General features: G+C 38.6%; 1 pseudogene; it reads right to left on the reverse strand.

The window, feature by feature from the left end:
• Positions 1 to 6,845: 6,845 nt before the first annotated feature.
• Positions 6,846 to 22,555, reverse strand: LOC149140529 (UDP-glycosyltransferase 86A1-like; annotated as a pseudogene).
• Positions 22,556 to 23,530: the final 975 nt, after the last annotated feature.

The following is a 23,530-nucleotide window of genomic DNA, read 5'->3' on the forward strand; positions in this document are numbered from 1 at the left end:
TTGCACATTTACTGAGGTTTACCTTTATCGGCTCGTTCTTCACAATAGATTTCACCCATGATCTGACAGTTGATGTCTTTTCTCGATCCATCAAACTTACACAACAATCCTCCACTGTCGATCTACTCGCGCTAGATTCGACAGCTGTCAGAGATTTCAGGTGCATAATTAACACGAGGATTAACTGCTCGAAAAGCGGTTTCCCTCTCTCTCCTCAGTGCTATGTATCACTCTGTGTATGGAATCGGGTGCCTTCCTTGAAATACAACTTACCATGTTTCTCTCGCCTGAAATACCATTCCTTTGGTGAAACTACTTTCTTTGTGCGTTAACACTCACACATCTAGGCTTCACAATGATTGTTGATCTATGAGATTCGACGAATCCTCTGCATCAACGACTCACCTCTTTGTTCATCCCTTGCTTTGACTTTAATGCGTTTTTCCAGTGGTTTGTAGTTTCGGGTTTTTCTTCAAGGTTTCGACCTCTCCGCTATTCTGCTTCTCAGCTTCCTCTGAGCTTAACTCCGCCAATTCTCAAATCGCTGCCTCTCTAGAGCGTTACTCCGAATCCTCAATTGGATTCAATGACCCATTATGATTCCTCCAAATCATTTTCCTCTTCTGTGTAGTTCTACAGAACTCTTCTTGCAACCTCTGTTACAGAACCTACGAATTCACATATAATTCATTCAATAAATACTCATTTCACACATCTATACAGTTTTGGAATAAACCTCTGTATATATAAGTATAAACAAATGATTACATCTCGAGACTCACTGTCTCTTAGGCCTGATCTTCAATATCAGTGGCCTCCTCCTCACTCCTGCCCGTAGGCTTACATTTATGCCAGAAAGGTTTTGTTGAACTAATTCTAGTTCAAATCCTTAATCTACTGAACTTACTCCTAAATGTCCTCTCTAGTTCCTCGAATCATGAAACTACCTTAAGAGTTATAGTTGACTTCTAACTCTCTCGTCATTATTAACCACTCATGTTCTCCTTCATTCGAGAGCATTTACAAAATATCTCACATCATCTAATTAATTCCTATCCTACGCACTCAAAAGTATAAATATTACATTAATTCAACACTTAGGAATCTAACTTCCTTAAAACACATGACCCCCCTATGTCTACTAAAATACAATTATTTTCTCTTGGGTTGAATAGCTCCTGCTTCAAACTCCCAAAGTAGAAAATATTCATGATCTCCTGATCATGTGTCATCATAAGTTGATAGAAAACCTCCAGGGTCCCAAACTTTAGTTTGTAATCGCCCAAATGCGTTGCTCCTTTGTTGTTGTTGTATGTCTTCTATTTTCTGTTTCATCTTCCTTTATTTGTCAATCAGGTTTAAGTTCTGATTGATCATCCTTCCTGCTGCTATTATTTTCCTCATTATGGCCTATTTCATCATTAATTACCATAATTCTTCAACCTCTGTCTCCAGTTCATCCTTGGACTAGTCCATATTATGCCTCTTACTTCTTCCTCTTTCTCTTTGCTTCAGGTTGTTGCTACTGTCCACTAACTCTTCAAACTGTTGTTATTCTCCTTGAAGTTGTTGAATTCTATCACTTACTCTTGCTTGTTCTTCGCTTTTTCTGATTGCCTCCCTTTCATCCTTACCCTCTTTCATGATTATTTCTGTCTGCACTGAATCATGAATTTCCAACATTCTCTCTAGCAATTGAGCATCTCTATTCCATGGATTGAATTCTTCCATAGAATCTTCTTCCTCCATTTTTATTTGGTTGTTCATCTGTGCCAATTTTCCTCTAGCATCTGCAACTAAACTTGCACTCATAAAACATTTGTCAAAATAAAAATCATAAGGCTTTTGTGCCTCTTCTTCCTTTGGCAACACATCATTATGCTGCTTTGTTTTCTCCTTCTCTATCAGCATATCAGTCTGTTGATTTGAATTCTCAAAAGAATTCACGAGACTGTCAGCTAGTCTCTCCTCCATACCATCTTTTCCAATAATATCTCTCTGCTCTTTCCCACTGTAGTGAACTCCTTCTTTTGCAGTGTCAATTTGCTAAACTTTCATTACCATCTCCTTTTTCTTATGATTGTCATTCATGACAATTTTTTTGTCTTCCTTTTTCAGCAATCTATCTTGGTTATATATCTTCTGTTTTTCCAACTCCCTTCTTTGAAAGTCTAATTTTCTATATAACTCAATAATTTCAATTAGAGTAGAATTTGGAAATTTCACACAATTTTCCATACCTTCATTTGTTATTGATAAATCATCAGATTTTCTTTTTCCCTTTTCTAATTTTTTTCATAGACTTCTTCTTCCTTAACATCTTTTAGTAGATGTCCTTCTTCTTCAGTACATTTTACCTTGTTGTCCCTTTGTAACTCTTCTCCCAGAGTTATCCTTGTCTCATCATCTTCATTAATATTATCCTGTATTTGTTTTTCATCAATAACATTATTGAAACTCATTTGATTACCTTTATGAGACAATATTCCTTCATTCTTCATCAGAATAAGATCCTGATTCCTCATCTCTATGACAGCTTCTATAGACTCATCCATAGACTTTTTCTTCTGTATGCAGTCAAATTCTTCTTCTTCTGAGAAGTTTTCTTTGTCACCTTTTACTTCTAGATCTTCATCTACTCTGAAGATATCTTCAAAAGGTTGTTTTTCTCCTGCAATACCTGCCATCATACACAAACTATCAGTTTTAAAAACATAAGACCTTGTGGTCTCACTTGATGCTTCAGTCATCATATCTCCTTGCTGTTCCAAGTTCTCTTTATGACTCAGAAATTATTCGATGGTCTCCTCTTCAATCTCCTCAAGCCCTTCACTTGGTTACTTGATATCTTTCCCCAAATGTATATGAGACCTATCTATCTCATCTTCTTCCAAAACATAATTTAGATTCTGCTTGTCTTCTTCCTCCTTTATGAAAATATCAGCAAATTGTCCTTCTTTACATGTTTCACCTACAAATATACAGAAATTGTCAGATTTAAAATCATGTAACCTTTTTGTCTCACTTGAAGTTTCAGTCTTCAAGTTTTCATCTTCACTCAGAACTTGACCCTATTCTGCTTCACAAATGGACACTTCCATTTTCATTTCCAACTCAGCTTCTTTGAGTTTTTCCCTCAGCCACTTCATTTGCCTCTGCTGTAGCCTTCTCTGCAACTTATGTCACTTCATTGGCTTCTTCTTTAATACCCAACCTAGTCTCTGGCTTTTCTCAAGTATTCTCCTTAATGCATTGAGTTGTTCTTTTAACTCTGCAATTTCCTTGTCAATTTTCTCTTGACTCATCCTCTTGCCATTTGCCTTGGCATCCTCTTTCTTCATCTTTCTTCTTCTGTGGTCTTCCTTAGAACCTCTGATATGACTATCAGTAGCCATCTTCTTCTCTATCTTGTGAGCTCCTCACTCACTCACTATGAGTTGCATTAAAGCCTCTGCAACAACAAGTCCTCCTTGTTGCAACTTACCTCACCAAGTTTTCCTCTGTACTCAATCTTTTGGCAAGCAATTGGTTCTCTATCTCTAAAACCTCCTTTGAGCACTCTTCTTTGCTCCCTCTAGGCTTCAACTCATCTGCATCTCTCAAGAACACAACTGTTCTCTTGTATTTCAGTCACCATGAAATACTTGGTTCTGACCACTTCTTCTTTCACTTAGAAAGTCTTACCAGCTTCCTTCATTACCTTGGCAATTCTAACCACATCCTTTGTGGAATTGCCTTTGTGAGCTACAACACTACCTCTGTAGTAACAAGTCTCTTTCTTGCTATATATGCTTTACTAAGCTTCTCTTCTTTGAGCTCAATATTTTAGCATCTCTCTGGTTCTTTCCTTTGGAACCAATTCAGGCACTCCTTTCTCTAGATGTTGCAACCTTATCACCTTCTCATGCTGTCACTGGCATATCAATGTTACTCAATCCAAAGATCATTCCCAAGCTTTCAGCAGCTTTCTTCTCAGTTTCCTTTTGAGAATACCTTCAATTGGATTCTTCAGGTTCATATTTGAGTGAATGTCCACTTTCCTCAAGGAATAACATCACGGTGTTTTCCTTATGCTGCTACCTTTGCATTAGGGTAAAAACACACATTCTCCAATCTTCAATCAAATTAAAAAAAACATGTCATCTCACCTTCAAGATCTCAGCATGATCTTGTTTCACCATTCCACCTGTACCTTGAATGGATTTCCTTTGTCTCTTGCATCTGCAAGTTCTGCTACACATCACCTCTGTGTGCTTACTATCTGTCAGATTAGAATATGATCCCTCCTGGCCTACATAAACATCTTAACACATAACTCTATTCTCAATTCTTTCAAAGAAATGTTCACACAGAATTCCTTTGTTCTGTTTTAACACCAACTGTTTCAATTACAATTCTGCTCTGATACCAAATGACGCAAGGTTACCTCGCTTACACCTACAGTATGCATGTAAAATGCATAAGCACATTTGTCTTGCCCAGGAATATCATTTCCCCTACCTAGTCAAACCTTCATTCTATTAAGGTTTAAGGCTTCTTCATTAACTTCATTATTATGCAGAAACATGTACTTTTCCTACCCATGGTCTTAACTTTCATTCACCCTTAAGTGAAACTTAATTCACCTTCATTAACCTTGATTACTCTTAACCATTCATTAATCTTTACCCACTCTTTAAGTTAGGTTATATGCAGACTTAACCATAAAACTACAACTGCGCGTTATTTCTATTATAAACCATTTACAAAGGAAATACCTGCAAAACATACCTTTTCCGCCTTTATACAGCCCTTGCACATTTACCGATGTTTAACTTTATCGGCTCGTTCTTCATGGTAGATTTCCACCATGATCCGAAGACTGATGTCTTTTCTCGATCCATCAAACTTACGCGACTATCCTCCACCGTTGATCTACTCGTGCTAGATCCTACGACTATCAGAGATTTTGCGTGCACAATTAACACGAGGATTAACCACCCGAAAAGCGGTTTCCCTCTCTCTCCTCAGTGCTATGTGTCACTCTGTGTATGGAATGGGGTGCCTTCCTCGAAATACAGCTTACCATGTTTTGCTCGCCCGAAATAGCATTCATGTGGAGAAACTACTTTCCTTGTGCATTAACACTCATGCATCTAGGCTTCGCGATGACCATTGATCTATGAGATCCGACAACTCCTCTGAATCAATGAATCGCCTCTTTGTTCGTCCCTTTCTTTGAATTTAATGTATTTTTCCAGTGGTTTGTAGTTTCGTGTTTTTCTTCAGGGTTTCGACCTCGCCACTATTCTGCTGCTCAGCTTCCTCTAAGCTTAACTCCGCCAATTCTCAAATCGCTGCCTCTCTAGAGTGTTACTCTGAATCCTCAATTGGATTCAATGACCCATTATGATTCCTCCGAATCATTTTCCTCCTCTTTGTAGTTCTACATAACTCTGCCTGCAACCTCTGTTACAGAACCTATGAATTCACATATAATTCTTTCAATAAATACTCATTTCACACATCTATACAGTTTTGCAATAAACCTTTGTATATATAAGTATAAACAAATGATTTCATCTTGAGACTCACTGTCTCTTAGGCCTGATCTTCAATATCAGTGGCTTCCTCCTCACTCTTGCCCGTAGGCTTACATTTATACCAAAAAGGTTCTGTTGAACTAATTTTGGTTCAAATCCTTAATCTACTGAACTCACTCCTAAATGTCCTCTCTAGTTCCTCGAATCATGAAACTACCTTAAAAGTTATAATTGACTTCTAACTCTCTCGTCATTATTAACCACTCATTTTCTTCTTCATTCAAGAGCATTTACAAAATATCTCACATCATCTAATTAATTCCTATCCTACTCACTCAAAAGCCTAAATATTACATTAATTCAACACTTAGGAATCCAACTTCCTTAAAACACATGATCCCCCTATGTCTACTAAAATACAATGATTTTCTGTTGGGTTGAATGCTCCTGCATTAGGGTACTCTCTCAAAGTGGATTTATTTTTATAAATAGTGATGACTATTTACTCAAAAGTGAAATGATTTTATTAAAATAGGAGCTGTAAGGGGTACCCGCGCAAAGTGTGGATTTATTTTTATAAATAGTGATGACTATTTACTCAAAACTGAAATGATATTATTAAAATATGGTTTAATAGAGTGTAGACACCTTTCGAAATAATTTAATTAATTCCATTCTCAACTTCCCTTCACACAAACTAATTATGTACACCTTATCGGTGCTAAAAAAATATATTCTACAATATTAACATTATGTGCTTATGTTGTGAATAGCAACATCGATTTACCCATTAATGAAAAGATATTGGTAAAACTATGAAAACAACTGTTAATGGTAAAATTGTGAAAACAACTAAACTTATCTCAATTATGAATTCTAGAAATACTCGAAAATATTAACATTGTTGTTGTACTTTGAATTTCAAAATATTCTAAAATCTATTCCAATGAAAATAACTCTCATATTTAAATACCTAATAATAACATCAAACATAATATTTTTTTTCTCCAAACATAACATCACCTAAACTCGACCTAGCGGAAAAAGATAGCCCTCATGAATACCTGATCATAACACCCAACAAATAAATAGATCATTTTTCATTAAAAGTAATGCCACCTAAACTCAACCTGGCGGGGGAAAAACTACAATATGATTGACATATCTCTTTTATAGGGCTAATACTGTGGTCGGACCATTATAATAGGATCTAGAAATATATATGCAACATCAAATGATGCTCCACATAATACTCAAACCTTGCTTAATTTATTATACCATCAAATTTTACATTCCACGAGCATTCATTTTCCGAGTCTTCCCTCACATGACTCCACTCGGAGAAGATGAAGACGATATCTTGTTTTCAAAGAGTTTGGCCATTAACCCCTCTGCAATGCTTTCCAAATTAACGCCAGAAGTTCCTACTTTCCTTCCATTTTCCCAACATCTCTAAGTTTCTTAGTTGCCCTTCTCATCTCCTCCCCTTCCATCAATCTCCTCACATTTTCTGTTATTTGGGCCCTACCAATAACCTTTTATGACCTCATTAGTCTCAGCCCAATCTTCCATTCATCGGCTATGAACTTGCAGTTGGTAAATTGCTCCCCACCCAGAGGGAATCCCAGCATGGGGAGGCCTAAGGAGATGCTCTCTAAAGTGGAGTTCCACCCGCAGTGACTGAAAAACCCACCGATGGATGGATGAGAGAGCACTTTCACCTGTGAACACCAAGGAACAACCAGTCCTCGTTGCTTTTTTTCGTTCAGAAAGTCATCTGGCAGCATGGATGAGACTTTGGCACACTCTTTGCCTCGACGTCGAAGCACCCAAATGAAACTGTAGTCGCTGCCTTTGGAATCGCGTCTAGGTCGAGCAGAGCAGTTAGATTAGGCATTTCACGCCGAAACCTACCGGGTGCCTGCTTCATCCAAACACAATTCCACAGGGCCTTGGAAAGTCTAGGACTTACTCGCTCGCCTCACTCACTGACAGGGCACGGAGTATTGAGAACGGGTTCTTGAGATCCATTGTTGTTTCTTCTATTTATCTTTTCGACATAGGGAATAGACTGATGAATGATACATATATGACCGACTTTGGGGGCTTCTTGTGCAATCATTGTGTGCAGTCCATCTCTACCCGATAGTTGGTCCCCATAATGGAGTCGCGAGGATCTGAGAGGTTGAGGTATGCCAAAGGGAGAAATAGGCTAACGCAATACACTCACATTTTCTCCCACAAAGCCTCCACCACGTGACTTTCTAACCTGTGGAAGGAATTGGCTACAACCCAGTCTGCTTCTCTGACTGTTTGAAAACAGCGAGCAACCACTCTAGTGATTACATCATCTGGGATTCATTTTAACCCCAAGGGAAGATCTGTGGGCTATAAAGGGGTCATGCCTTTAATGTGGATTATCGATTCCTGTGGACATTCCGCTACAAAATAACCTAAAGAAAAAATTATTAGAACATTGATAAAAATGGGGAAATATCTGTGAATATGAATGATAAATATGAATTACTGTGACAACAGAAGTTCTTTCTATGAAACATGAGCGGATCGACAACTCTCTAACTTAGGGTTTTGGATCGCAGTCTGTGCACTATTACCCACTATGGCAGGGGGCAGTGCCCTTTTCACTGATCTAAGGCAGTGGGGGCTTGCCCTGGCCCAATGGATGAAGCAAGCGGGGGCCAATGGGGCCCCTTCCTACAAACAGATAATGATGGACAAAGGTAAAAGCCCATTGGAAGGAGTGCAGATCACGGGTTCAGACACTATAGGAAAAAATGAGCTCAGTAAAAAGACAAAGCTGGATGGCAATACAAAGGAAACCCAACATCCAAACCAGACAAAAGGCATCAAAATTCTGGAAGGAAAAGACAAACCAGATCCCACTCGAGAGCAGGTACCTTGAGGAGCAGGAAAGAAAACCAAAGAAGCGGAGGTAGCTGAAACCTCCCCCCTGAACGACTATGATCCATAAGGACTGGCCACTGAAGATAAACAACATAGAGACTAAGGGAATTACAAGCCAAAAACCACAGAAAGCTTGAGGGTTATCATTATCAACCCCGAACTGCAAGCCTATAGGGATCATATGGCTATTCATGCAGTGATCTGCAAGTTTATGGGCTTTTGGCCCACAGAAAAAGCCTTATGCCAATGGATCAAGCTAACTTGGAAGCCAAAAGGAGATGTGAAACTCCACCTGGGGGCCAAAGGTTTTTTCACGGTTGTCTTTGCAAACCTTGAAGACAGAGACCACATCTTTGATGGAGGCCCTTATTTCTATGCCTCTGCAGGCCTTTACATGAGACCCTGGAAACCAAATTTTGCACCAGAACAGGAAACATTCAAGCATGTTCCTATGTGGATTCACCTGTTTTCCCTCCCCATCGACTACTAGAGACTAACGGCATTGGAACAAATTAGCAACAAACTAGGCACCTTCATCCAAGCTTCCGAAGCTACCCTCCAAAAAAGGTACACCTCTTGCGCTAGAATCTGTGTTGAAATGGATGTTTCAGGTGCTCTTCATGAAGGTCTATGGTTGGAATATAGAGATGAAGTCTTCTTCCAAGCCATAGACTACGAACAAATACCCTTCAGATGCAGAAAATGCCATGAACATGGCCATCTGATCCGGGAATGTCCCCTGCACAGACCCATAGAGAAGGCTAAGGATCTCCCAAGCAAAAATCAGGATGGTTTCGTCTGACCCATGGGCAGACACCGAACCAACAGAAGGAACCAACCGAAGACAGGAAACACCAACAAAGGGTCTATGAACGCATTTGAGGTGCTTGGAGAGGAAACTGATGCAGATGAGGATACCCAAATACCAACATCTGAGTAGGAAACCCCGAAAACGACCAATCAGAATGCCCAGATGCCGACTCCAATCTCGACTAATGACTTTCTCCTAGATCCAAGATTGAGAAAAGATGCAAAGGGGACGAGGAAATGACATTAATTGAAGTGGGCATAGAGGATCAGGACCTAAATGACACTCTAGAAAAAGAAAAATGGACCTTAATACCATAGTTGAGTAATGGAGACAAAAAGGAGTGGATCACATTCTAGAGGAAGAGATTGATAGAGTCAACTTCCTCTTCCTATCAAGGTAGGATGCATCCCTGAGAGGGCAGAAAAGGGGTCTGGGCGCGACAAAGGGATTGGGCATCAAGGCACAAAACCTACACCAAACACATTCTACTGCAAAACACAAAAAGAAACGGGGTAGAAGAACAAACAATGAAGTGCTCCATGAGCTCGGCCAAATGCTCATCAACTCGGGCAAGATGAAAGCCCTTGAGGCTTTCCCATTCTCCTCATAATACCTGTTTAAATATGAAGATACTCTCATGGAATGCAAGAGGGCTAAACAGCCAAACCAAACAAAGATTATTGAAAAAGAAAGTCACAAAGGAAAATCCAGACATTGTTTTCCTGCAGGAAACCAAATGCTCCAGGCTAAAGCTGGAAGAGATAGGCAAGAGCTTGGGAGAAAGAATGGATCACACGGAGGTATAAGGTAATGGTCTAGAAGGGGGCTTAGCCATCTTCTGGAACCCCCACTCTCTACTCCTCCTAAATGCCGAAGCCTCTAGATCTTTTATTTCCCTTGAAATGCAGATCCTGGGAGAAGTTGGCACATACTTATTCACAAATGTTTACAGCCCCCAAAGGCTGGAGGATAAGCTTCAGCTGCTGGACAACTGATCCAATCTGCAAGAAAGACACTCTAATGCTAAGGCCATCTATGGCGGCAATTTCAACATGATTACCTCTCTGGAGGAAAAGAAGGGAGGGCTTCGTACCCTAAACAGAGATGCTGAGGCCTTCATTTCTTTCATCAAAACAGCTAACCTCGTGGAAATCCGTCCTAAAGATGGCATATTCACTTGGAATAATAAGAGAGGAGGGGACAGGCTTATCGCATCTAGGCTTGATCGGTTTCTGATCTCGGATACCATTCTCCTTGAGGGAGTCACGGTGGAATCTGATATTATTCCATCTGGAGGATCGGATCATTGGCCCATCTCTTTGAATGCAACTATCTTTGGTACACCTAGAAACAAACCTTTTCGCTTTGAAAAATTCTGGCTCAGTCATCTGGCTTTCACCACCAACATCCAACTATGGTGGAACGAGCACTTGGACGTTAGAGGTACCAAAATGTTTCGGCTCCAAGCCAGATTGAAGCACCTAAAGGCAAAGCTACGAACATGGAACCAAGAGGTTTTTGGCAACATTTTTTTGAGGACAAACAAGCCCTGGAGGATCAGATGGCTCTAATACACAACAACTGGATCAAGGGGGACATCTCCCAGAACTCCATTAACATGGAGCGTGACCTCCTACAAAAGTGGAATGAGAGATGTCACCAAGAAGAGACATTATGGAGACAAAAATCCCATATACAATGGCTGAAAGAAGGGGAGAAAAACACCAATTTTTTCCATCGATCAGCCATGGATTATAGATGCACTAATAAGATAACCAAGCTTAAGGATGAACAGGGGACCTCCTTTCAGTCTCATCAAGAGATTGCCTCCATCCTCAGGAACCACTTCAGTCTTATTGCTACAGAACCAGACATCAACAGACAAGAGGCTATCAATGCAGTCATAACCTCTATTCCCAAGCTGATCACAGAGGAGCAGAACAGATCCTTAGACCACCTGGTTACCCTTCTGGAGGTAGAAGAGGTAGTCAAAGACATGGCCAATGGCAAGGCTCCAGGACCAGATGGTTTCACCATTGACTTCTTCAAAGCGTGCTGGGACATTGTGAAGCAGGACATATGGGCAGTGGTCGAGGACTCTAGAAGATCCTCCTCCATACTCAAATCCCTAAACTCCACTTTTATTGCCCTCATCCCCAAGGAAGAGGCTGCCTGCACACCTTCTAAATTTCGACCAATAGCTCTCTGCAATGTGCTATACAAGATCATCTCCAAAGTCATGGCCAACAGGTTAAAGCCTATTCTCCCCTTGATTATCTCAGAAGAGCAGTCTGGTTATGTGGAAGGTCGGCAAATTATGGACAATGTCTTATTGGCACAGGAAATGATCCACACCCTTCAATCTCAGAAAAAGGCTGGAATGATCATTCAACTGAACCTCTCAAAAGCTTATGATAAGGTCAGTTGGAATTATTTTGAAGCTTTTTTGGAAGCTTTTGGTTTTGCCCAGCATTGGATAGATAGATTTTGGGATTTTGCCCCATCGGACCCCTTCTTCCCATCCATAGGCATCCATTAGGGTGATCCTATCTCCCCTTTCCTTTTTGTTATCTTAATGGAAGGCCTAAGTCGCATCATTAAAATGGCTAAGGATAGGAATGTCATCAAAGGTCTCCAACCCCTGAATCATTATCCTGCAACCACTCATCAGCAATTCGTGGATGACACCATGCTGCATGGTACCCCTTCAGTCAAGGAAGCCCAAGGTTTCAAAGCCATTTTGAACCTGTTCAGCCAAGCATCTGGTATGGATCTTAACCTGGATAAATCCTCTGTTTTTTTCTTCCATACACACTTGGCGGTCCAGAGGCACCTCACTAATATCCTAGGGTTCAAAAGACGCAGCCTTCCATCTAAATATCTTGGCATTCCTCTCACTGGCAAGCCTTGGCAGAAACTCCACTGGGAGCATTTGCTCTCCAGGCTAGAGGACAGGGGAAATTATTGGACCAACAGAGTCTTGAACTTTGCAGGAAGACTTGTAATGACTAAGGCAGTTCTTCAAGCCATTCCTCACTATATGCTTTCTATTCTCCCAGCTCCAAAAATGGTGCTCCAGAAAATCAGGAATATTCAAAGGGCCTTCCTTTGGTCGGGCAAAGCGGATAAACACAAATGGGCTCTTGTAGCCTGGGCTAAGTTATGCAAACCCAAAAACCTGGGGGGTTTAGGGCTGCAAGACCCGGACACTGTCAACAAAGCTTGTGGAGCCAAGCTTTGGTGGCGCTGGATCAAGGAACCCCATACACCTTGGGCAAAACTATGGAAGGCCAAATATGCCGAGAATTGGAGGACTGAGGATCTGATCAGAATGACAGATGCCCCTGAAGGTTCCCCTATTTGGAATTTGGCCAGAGCTAATAGAAACCTCATTCAGGATCACTGCTTTTGGGAAATTCGCAATGGCAACAATGCTTTATTCTGGGAGGATGCATGGCAACAACTACCTAAACTAGAAAACCCCAATTATCTCACCCTATAGAGATGGTTTCAAGCAACAGGAAAGATAAAATTCCATCAGTATTGGTCTGTAAACAACGAGAACCAGCACTGGAGGAAATGGAACTTAGAGCCTCCCCCCCTGAAGGATGACATGATAAGCCTCCTCAGCACCCTAATCTCCACTTTGGATAAGATAATGATCTGGTCCACTCAGGAGAAGGACCAATTCAGGTGGGGAAAACTCGATGGGGGAACCTTCAACCTCAAGGAGGCAATAATGTATCTCGAGCACAGGGACCTCAAAGACAAAGTAGCTCGATACTCTAATGTATGGGACAACACACTTTGGCCAAACATAAATTCTTTTCTATGGCTTCTCATGCAACGTAAAATCCTCACCTAGGAGAATTTAGTGAAAAGGGGCTTTATTGAGCCATCCAGATGCCCCCTCTGTGAAAAGGGGGAGGAAACAATGAACCATCTCCTTAACGACTATGACTATACCAATAATCTTTGGGATTGGATGAAGGAAATATTAAAACAAAAATACAGACACAGGGATTCTATTCAAGACTCCATTGCGAATTGGCGCACCAAGTATTCCAGTTGTAATACGGTTAACACCCTTTGGGGGCTCTTCCCTAGTTTTGTAGTTTGGATCACTTGGAAAGAGAGGAACAGACGATTTTTTCAAAAAGAAGCCAAGTAGCTTGAAACCATCAAAACAATAATAATGCAAAGTTTAAAAGAGACTGCCCTTACCAACTGCAAAGCTGAGCAGGCCAATTTGCTCACCCCTAATGATTCACGCATCCTGCTGTTGTTTGGCGTGAATGGCTTGTTAGGTCGCTGGGCTTAAGAAAACCACCCTCGGCCAGCTCCATCTCCTTCGGCCTGGCTGCCCCCCATCCCGAGGTTCTGCAAATTGAATTTTGATGGGGCCTCCAGGGGTAACCCTGGTCCTGTAGGGCTTGGAGGCGTCATCCGTAATGACAGAGGAGAAATCCTTCACATTTTCTGTAGAGCAATTGGGGAGGCCACCAACAATGAATTAGAATTCACAGCCCTGGAATAGGGGTTGCGCATCCTCATTCGCCTGGGTAAAGGCTCTGTAATAGTGGAAGGAGATTCTCTCTTGGCCATCACTACAGAAAGGAGAATGCAAAATGGCACGTGGCTAGAGAAAGTCACAAAGCACTGGAGATTAGCCATGGTCACAACGCTCATTGCGAAACATCTCTCCTCCCTCAGTAGCATTGTTCTACAAGCAGTTAGGCGAAAGGCGAATGTCTTAGTGGACAGCCTTGCCAACCACACGGTCGATCATCCGATGGAGATCATTGACACTTGTTGGCAAGACGTCACAGGAAACGATCTTAGGAATCAGTGCACTCTCATCTCGAGGAAAGACCTTACTGGAGGATTGAGAGCGGAGGACAGGCTGCAGGATACAGCTCATTAGTAACTTATGCAGACTAACCATACACTTAATGCCAATCGAAGGTACCACTGGCGACAGTCCAATGGGGTACCTGAGGCAGGGTGGAAGATCACCCAAAAGGATGAAGGATATCAGACGGGAGTACAATCTACAAAAAGAATGATCGGCACAGTCAACAAGAAGTAGATGAGGACACATGGCATTCAACCAACAACCACAAGTGTGGCAAAGTAATGGCTCTGGATCAAAATCATGAGAAGGTGCTAGGAAATCCAAACAAGATTTATTATGACAAGAACAGTGGATCTCAGAAGGTGGAGCGGGAGATCTCAATCCAGAACATTCAACCTCTAGCTATAACTAAGGTAATCCACCAGGAAACCAAGACATCGCATTCTCCTCGCTCGATTCTTGGCAATCTAAACTCTGTCAGGAAGCCCACAGTCCCTTCAACCCACGCCAACACCTGCAACAACACAATGGCAAAGGAGGGCAGTCACAATAAGTCTGCTAATCAGGACCTGGAAAAAGCCTGTGAGGCTTATGAGACCTCAGTCTCTAGGAAAGAGAAACGAAAAATTGCAGAGCTTGAAGCTACGGTCATCGAGGAAGAAGAAAAGCTGGACATTCAAGCAATGGAGAAGGAAATAGACTGGATCGTGGACCCAGGCACCACGGACACCAGAGCCACGCAATTCGTAAGAACTCAAAGCGAAATGTGGCGCATGAAAACCATGCTGGCCAAAGCGCTCAGCATGCAGGCAGAAGCAATAAAGGATGCGCACCAGGCCACTTCGCTCATTTCAGCTGGAAACGCAGCAAGGTTAGATGCCATGGAGTTCAACATTAGTGCTTTGACTCAGGAACTCAAAATGCTGTCACATAATCTGGGAGCTCTCACCAAACTCCTCAAGCTCTCCATCCAACAGGGGACAAATATTGCAGTTGACGTCCCGGTGGAGGAAACCGACACCAGCACGGTGAAGTGCCCCATTCCTCAAAGGATTTTGAAGCCAGATATAGTTACTGCAATGGCCGGCCCAAGTAACACCAACAAGGATTATGTGGTATTGGAGCTGTAATGGCTTCAAGGCTCTATGTTTTTCTCTAATGTCTCTTTTTGTCTTAGTTATGAGGTCCTCCAAACCCTCTCTCGTTTTGTGTCCTATGTTAGGCAGCCCTGCGTGGTTAGCCTCTGTTCTGAAGTTGTAGGATCAGGTTCTGCTAGTCATTTTGGTCGAACAAGCTAGAAGTGCTTTCTATGTCTGTTCATACAAACTTTTTGTATCTTATGTAACTTTGTGATATAATATACATCTGCTGATTTACACAAAAAAAGAATGATAAATATGAATGGGGGAAATCACCTAAATATGAATGGTAAGTGATGGAAAAGGCTGACACATTCTGTGTCCAAAAGGAAACAAAAAGTAGGTGTAGTTTCTTGGCGAGAGGCACTGCTAGACCAGGAATTGTATCGATGAAAATGAAGGAGATGAGGGTTGGACTGAATTGATTGAGATTCTTTATGAGCTCCTCTACATGGCTTTCCATATTATCCAGCGACTGAGAAAACTCCTGGAGCTTGTTCCATCTCTCGAACTCGCCGGGCAGGCAATCAGGTATTGCCACCAGCCGAATGTCGAGGCCAAGAATTTGAGGTTGGGAAAATGCATCCAGACCAGTGCTGGTATGACTGTGAGTGATGACGTTGTGCCATGATTGTGTGAGGACAAATGTGATGGCAATGCCCTTGGAGGTGAGCTTCTTTGCAAGTTGCATCATGGGGTTGATGTGGCCTTGTCAAGGAATCATAACAACTATGACATGAATACTAGTTTTTCCTTCACACTGATCAATTTTTGTCGACAACAATTTTCCCTTTCATTTCATTTAAATTTATTTCAGAGCAGTGCTAAGAAGGGTACAAAAATATTTAACAAATGTAATGCCATTTGAGGGAGATGGCAGATAGTATAATCCAATGTGGGAGGTATGGTGGACGAGCTCGATTGATGAGCGGGAAGGAGGAGTGTACATCGTGCCAAAGAGGAGGGCATGAAAACTGAAAGTGGAAGCGAGAGCATAGGTATGACGGACGGGGATTGACTGAACAATGACAAGGAGAAGGGTATAGGCCTATTTAACATAGGTAACGCCATGTGAGGGAGATGGTGGACAGTGCAATTCAAGGTGGGAGGTATGGAAAATGGGCTCAATTGATCAATGGGAAGGAGAAGGGTACAATGTGCCAGAGAGGAGGGCGTCAAAACTAAATTTGGAAGGGAGAACACAAGTATGGTGAGACAACATGTCATAGAAACATGCAAAAATAGGCAGGTGGCCAAAACATGGGCATAAAACTATTTGGATAGATGGCAAGATTTTATTGGTGGAGGGAAAAACACGTCAAAATCTTATTGGTTGGAAGAGAGAAATCCAAGCTTTCCTATTGATTGGGGTAAACAGTGTGTACCCACCCCAAGTGAGCAAAGAAAATGCCTATTGGCGTAATTATTATAAAAAATATTTATATCTAAAATAAGAACCTCTTAAAATGAAAAAAAAATATATTTATATTTAAATTTTCATACCTTTATACATTATCTATATTATTTTCATATATATATATATATATATATATATCATTTTTCAACTTTATATATTAGTATAATTGAGTTTCTATTCTCTTTCTTTACCTATATATACCATTTTAAATACTTTAAATTATTAGGAAAAAAAATAAAAATAAATAAATAAATAAATAAATAAATATATCTATATATATATATATATATATATATATATATATATATATATATATATATATATATATACAAAATTAAATAGTTTTCATAAAAACCATGGTGTACTAGAGCGTTGCATAATTCTAGTGATAACATCCTATTATGGGTAGATCGTTTTTCCATCCAATACATGGGTTGGCCTATATGTAGGCTTAGTTTGGGCACTAAAGAAATTTTCTTAGTGATTTTTTCATCTAGGGTTCTTCATAAAGCTTTTTTTGCATAGTCGTTAATGACTAGTTTTATTGGAAAGGGCTTGGCCCCCTCCTTTAAGCAGATTGTCTTAACAGTTCATAGCAATGTTGGATCAATCGACAATCCCTCCCAGGATCCTCATTATTCAATTTCTTTTCCAAGCTTAGCTAGAGGAAATTGAGATTTCAGTCACTTAGAGAAACCACTACTTGGAGCATTTTGGTAAAATAAAATTTAAGGACATTGCTTGCCAAAGTAGTGCAAGATCCAAAGTATGAGGTCAAATCCAACAAGATTGTAGAATACATCCAATATATGCAATATCATACTCTGATATTCAAGTTCATCGGATTATGACCCTCTCAAAAGTCCCTAACTGATTGTATGCAAAATAAATGGAACCTCAAGGGACAAGTATATTTGGAGCTAGGAGCAAAAGGGCTCTTCAAAATAATTTTTCTAGATTGGATGGTAGAATGAGGAGTTTTCGAGGTCCTTAGTTTTTTAATAATGTTGGGATCTTCATACGATTTTAGAAGAAGGAGTGCTATCCAAAAAAGGAATATTTCCTTAATGTGTCAATATGAGTCTAACTCTTTTCTCTTCCAAAGGAATATTGGGAGGAAGAAATAACTGAAGGCATTGGAAATGCAATTGGTAGCTTCATCAAGGTTTCCGAGACAACAAAGAGAGGGATATATACATCCTATGCGAGGATCTATGTTTATATAAATTTTTCATGACCTCTTCCAAATTCAATAAACATTTATTATTAGAATAATCTTTGGAAACAAATACTATATTATCAAAATGTCCTATTTAGATGCAATTTTTTTCATGAATATCGACATGTGTTCAGAGATTATCCTATGATTGCAAAGGATTTACCAATAGATTAATCAACTTGTAAGAGGAAGGAGGTTTTGAAAAATTTCCCCATAGGAAAAGGAATTTGAGTCCTTAGGGAGCCACAACGTCTGGTTAGAACCCTAGATCTAGAAATAGGTTTGCATCTCTCTCTTATTTGGGTTACACCCTCGCACAAGAAGATAATCAATCAGTCCTCTAGCCATCTAGTGGAAGTCTTCCCAAATATTTACTGTTTGTAATAGAGCCCGAGAAAAAGAATCCATACAGTAATAAACACAATCTTTGCTAATGGAGCTATCTAGCTCAGTAATGTAAGAGGATGAGACTCAATACCTCCCCGATAACATGGATATGGATGATCCATGCCTACTAATTTCTTTGGAAGAGGTATACCTCAATAAATATCCATAATCCATGTCGAACCATAATATCAAGGCTATTTACAGGGAATATCTCAAATTCAAGAGTCAAATAGATAACACTCAATGTGGTTTGAGATCTTCAAATCCCCATTTAGGAGCTTATATGTAATCCTTCAAAGATCGACCCAAGGTGGTCAAGGAGGACAGGAAAAGGGACATAAGAGAATTTAGGCCTTGATCCAAGAAGATGAGGAAAGGTTAGTTAGCTTCGGGAAATTCATACTAATGTCAAAGGCATTTCCTCATTCTCATCTCAAAAAACCTTTAACTTTTCATTATAAATATTCATAAAACAAGTATGTTATTTTTGTCACCATTGCCATTGTTATCTCTGATAGTTTACTAATGATTAATAATTTTACTAGTATTTTTGGTTGATAGATCAAAATTTATAGTCTTTTATGATAAATAGCAAATAGCAATTTCTAAACTTTGAAAATCTATTTTTTTTTTAATGAAAGTTTCTTCAAATGAGAAAAAATGAGAAAAAACCATTTTGTAATGAGTATTTGTTTTTCTGGGTAGATAATATATAATAAACTAGAATTATTCATAATTATTTTATTAAGTAATTTAAATAGATGAACATGCCATTTAATTTCAAATAAATTTAATAAAATAGGATAAATTTTAAATGGTTTTATTTTTAAAAATATAATAATGAAATGAAAATAAAATTTTGGGTGTATATATATATATATATATAAAATTTTGAGTTAGATTGATTTAATTTAATTTTATATAGAAATGATAAATATATAAAAATAAAGCTAATGTATTAAGATATTAAGAATAGATACAAAATATGACATTTAATTTATCTTTAGTATTTAGATGTTCTATATTGATTTTTATTTAGAAATTTAGCTACAAGATAGGGATGATAATATTACACTCTTATGTAAAATTGTGTTCTTTATTATTATTATTATTTTCAAAATTTTATGTATTTTATGTATAAAAACAATAATTAATTATTAAAAAAAAAAAACTTTATATATATTGGTAATAAAATAAATACGTAAAATAATTGATGTTATTTTTTAACATTAATAATATGTGTAAATGTTCAAATTTTGAATTATTAGCCATTACGATACGTGCGAGCCTAGAGACACTACAAGTGGATGGGGTTTTTACAACAATTTTATTTGGTGATCAAGTACATGAAGGGCATCACAAACAAATTGGCCAACATGCTTTCAAGGCAACCACATCAAATATCAAAGCTTTGGGAACTATGTTGCACATGGAGACATTCACCTATGATGCTTACAAAGAGGCATATTTAGAGAATGAGGACTTCAAGGTGGTTTTTCAACAGTTCTAAAGTGAGAGTCATGTGCACAATGGTGACAACATCATTGGCTACTATCCCAATGACGAGTTTATTTACAAGATGGATAAGTTATGTGTTCCTAAAGGTGAGTGATTGGATCTGATCAAAGAGGCTTACACTGCCAAGGTTGTAGGGCACTTTGGTGTAGGGAAGATAATAGGAAACTTGAAGAGGTATGTGTATTGGCTCAAGATGCAAGAATACATAGCTAGGTTTATAACAATATGCATGTTTTTTCATGCTAGTAAGCTTAGTAAGAAGAAACATGGTCTATATGATCCCTTTCCTATACCCACAATTCCCTAGGAAAGAAGTTTCGTAGACTTTGTGGGAGGTTTACCAACAACCAAGAAGGGACATGAATAGTTAATCATGGTAGTTGACCAGTTTAGTAAGATGTGTGTTTTGATGTCCTATTAAAAGATAATTAGTGGGAAATAATCAAAGAATTTGTTCTCTGCACATGTTTGGATGCATTTTAAGATACCATGGAGCATTGTTTCAGAAAGGGACATGAGATTTCTTAGTGCATTTTGTACTTTTTGGGAGAAGATGGACACTAAGTTGAAGATGCCTACAACATTCCATCCTCAAATGGATGGGAAAAAGGAAGTAGTCAACAAAAATTTGGTGCATATTTTGAGAGTTTATAATAAGAATTAGAAATCCTAGGATGAAAAAATGGTATATGTAAAACATTCTTATAATAGAGTAGTCTATACTTCTACTAGTAAGACCCCATTGAAACTTGTTTTGTATATTTGTTATCTTCACCTCTAGATATTGAAAATGGGTAGCATGGAGGAGTAAGGGAGGATATTGTATGGGATTCCTTGAGGGATGAAAAAATTGTTAAGAAGATTAAGCATAACCATATCTAGGTACAATAAACACTACAAAAGTCACAGTAAAAATGCAAGTCTAGGCATGATTAGGAAATATAGAGAAGTCATTCAAGGTGGGATACATAATATGGTTACAGCTAAAGAAGGAGATGCTATAGGGTCTTGGTAAGAAAATCAAGATTTTGTGGTGTGGTTCCTTTGAGATACTAGAAAATGCAGGAGATAATGCTTATAGACTCCATCCACCCCCATATATCTGCATTCACTCAGTTGTGAATGTAGAAAATATGAATCCTTATGATCCTTCCATGCTAGATCAAGAAGATGAATATGTCCTACCTTCCATAGAATATTTGGAACTAGATGATTAGGTAGAGTTGAGAGAAGATACACTCTTATACACTATTTCTTATATATATATATCATTGTAGAATTAGTAGTACTCAATCCTAAAGGATTCTAGATTTGAGACGAGATATATGTATATCTATCTATCTATATATATATATATATATATATATATAGAAATAACAACATAAATAATTGTAGTAACCAAAACAAATAAGTAAAGGAATAATATTCCTAGAAGAGTGACTCTAGGTTCTCAAGAAAATTATTAGAGATGTCACATGTAAAACTTAAAATTATACTCAGTAATAATGAAAGGTAAATAGTGTACATAATTTCTAAAATACCTTAGTATGAAAAAAATCACACAAAAAAATAAGAGAGAACACAACTATTGTATAAAGACCTTAAGAGTATAAACAAATGAAAGAAATTAATATAGCCATAAAGTTGAGATGAATAAACATCTTTGTATATTATTAAGGAGAAAAAACTATTTTAATAACAAGATACATCAAAAATCTCCCCATGAAATGTTAATTGACAAAAGTTATGGGTTGAAAAATACCCTCAAATAACAATACATATTTAGACATAAAAGTCTGTAGTTTTTAATCTTCTATAAAGGAAGTGAGAACTATCAATATAAACTAATAAATTGAAAACAAGGAGTTGAGGGTATAAGAACATCTGACCTAGTAAGACAGTCAAATGTTATGTATGTTATTGAGAAGCTAAATTCGAAAACATCGAAGGAAAAGTACTCAATAGATTGGTAGAAGAATTACCTACATTTATGTGAGAGGAAGAAAATTATGTTAATAATTATAAAGAGAAATAATACATTTTTTGAAAATAAGGAGGAGGGAAATTGTACAATATTTACCTTAAGTTTAAACCTTGTACCTGGTTCAAAACCTCTCCAATAGAATAAAATTACTTTAGCAAATGGTAGAAGTATTGTTTCAAGTGTCGAAGAAAAGAAAACTTAGAAATAAATTAAAAGGTACCAGGTTTAAAATCCTATATAAAATCCTATATGATTAAAATATGGAGAAATGAATAAGTCCATACTCAAAAAGAATTTGATTGTATCTTCCTTACGAAAAAGAAAAATTCTTTATAGGATTAAAAATTCTAAAGGATGGAAAACACTGTATACGTGCGTGTTAATATGTGAGGGTTCTTGCGGTGCCTGTACATTGCTGCGTGGAGGCCTATACATTGGTGCGTGGTAAGCACTGCTGCGTGGAGCGCATACTCCCTTACCTGCTGGTGCGCAGTTGATTGTCAGTGGCAGTAGCGTATGTGATATATATACCTGGAACCTCTACTCCTCCAACAGTGTCTGTGCCGGACGTGGCAGCTGCTGAAATTGGCGAAGACATTCTCGTGTATGCAAGAAAATTGTTCTCAGAACTCTTGGTCCGGGCCTGCAATTTCCCGTTAAACTGGTTGGAATGATGAGGCAGGTTAAGCAGTCGGAAATTCCTGCATCGAATATCTATTGGGTATCTGTACACTGATTTGCGCAGCAAGGTGCTGGGAATTGGGCGGTAGAAATCCATGACAACAGACCAATATGCTTGCCATTTTAGCAAACAGTTTATATGATCATGAGACGAGAGGATTCGGCCAGTATATATACCAGGTGTGTATTTTGTGTTCTAGGTTTGGCGCGGGATTTGGAATACAGCGGCGCCGACAATTTGCAAGGCGCAGATAAGGCTTGATCAAATACGCAGTGCACCAAATTTATTGGTAACATTTGCTACTCGATTTTTTATTGTAATTTCCAATTCAAACAACAAATGAAAATTGTTTGTTTGGCATAGGCATTATTTTTTTTTGAGATTAATTTCTGTGATTTAAAGATCAGAGATAAATTGTTCAGTTGGAGCACGACTTTGGAGTATTGCTTAAAATTAAGATATACACTGTTTTTTTAATTTCTGATCTTTAAAAGTTGGATTTTGGAGATTATTGTATTTTTTGGTTGATACAAGATGGCGAAAACTCAGAGTGCCCGGTTTGAAATTGAGAAGTTTAATGGCAAAAATAATTTTGAGATTTGGAAGGTAAAGATGTACGATTTGCTTGTCCAACATGGTGCGGCAAAGGCATTGTTGGGCAAATCCAAACATCCTTACAACATCACAGATAATGAGTGGGCCGAGATGGATGAAGGAGCAGTCAGTGCTATTCGACTGTGTCTAGCTGATGATGTCTTGTTTAATATCGTGTCGGAGACAACAGCTGCTGGTTTGTGGACGAAACTGAAGAAACTATACATGACTAAATCCTTAACCAATAGGATTCTCCTGAAGCGACAATTGTACAGTTTGCGAATGAAGGAAGGTACATCGATTGCTGATCATTTAAATGCTTTTAATACTCTTCTTGTGAAATTACAAAGTATAGAAGTAAAAATTCAATCCGAGGATAAAGCTATTACTTTATTGTGCTCGTTGCCCGAGTCATGGGATCATTTTGTTACTTCTATAAGTCTTAGTTCATCAGAAACTATTGAGTTTGATGATGTA

Source organism: Pinus tabuliformis, chromosome X (genome assembly GCF_031772625.1).
Source record: "Pinus tabuliformis cultivar Carrire ecotype Pingquan chromosome X, CPIR1, whole genome shotgun sequence".
Classification (NCBI taxonomy): domain Eukaryota; kingdom Viridiplantae; phylum Streptophyta; class Pinopsida; order Pinales; family Pinaceae; genus Pinus; species Pinus tabuliformis.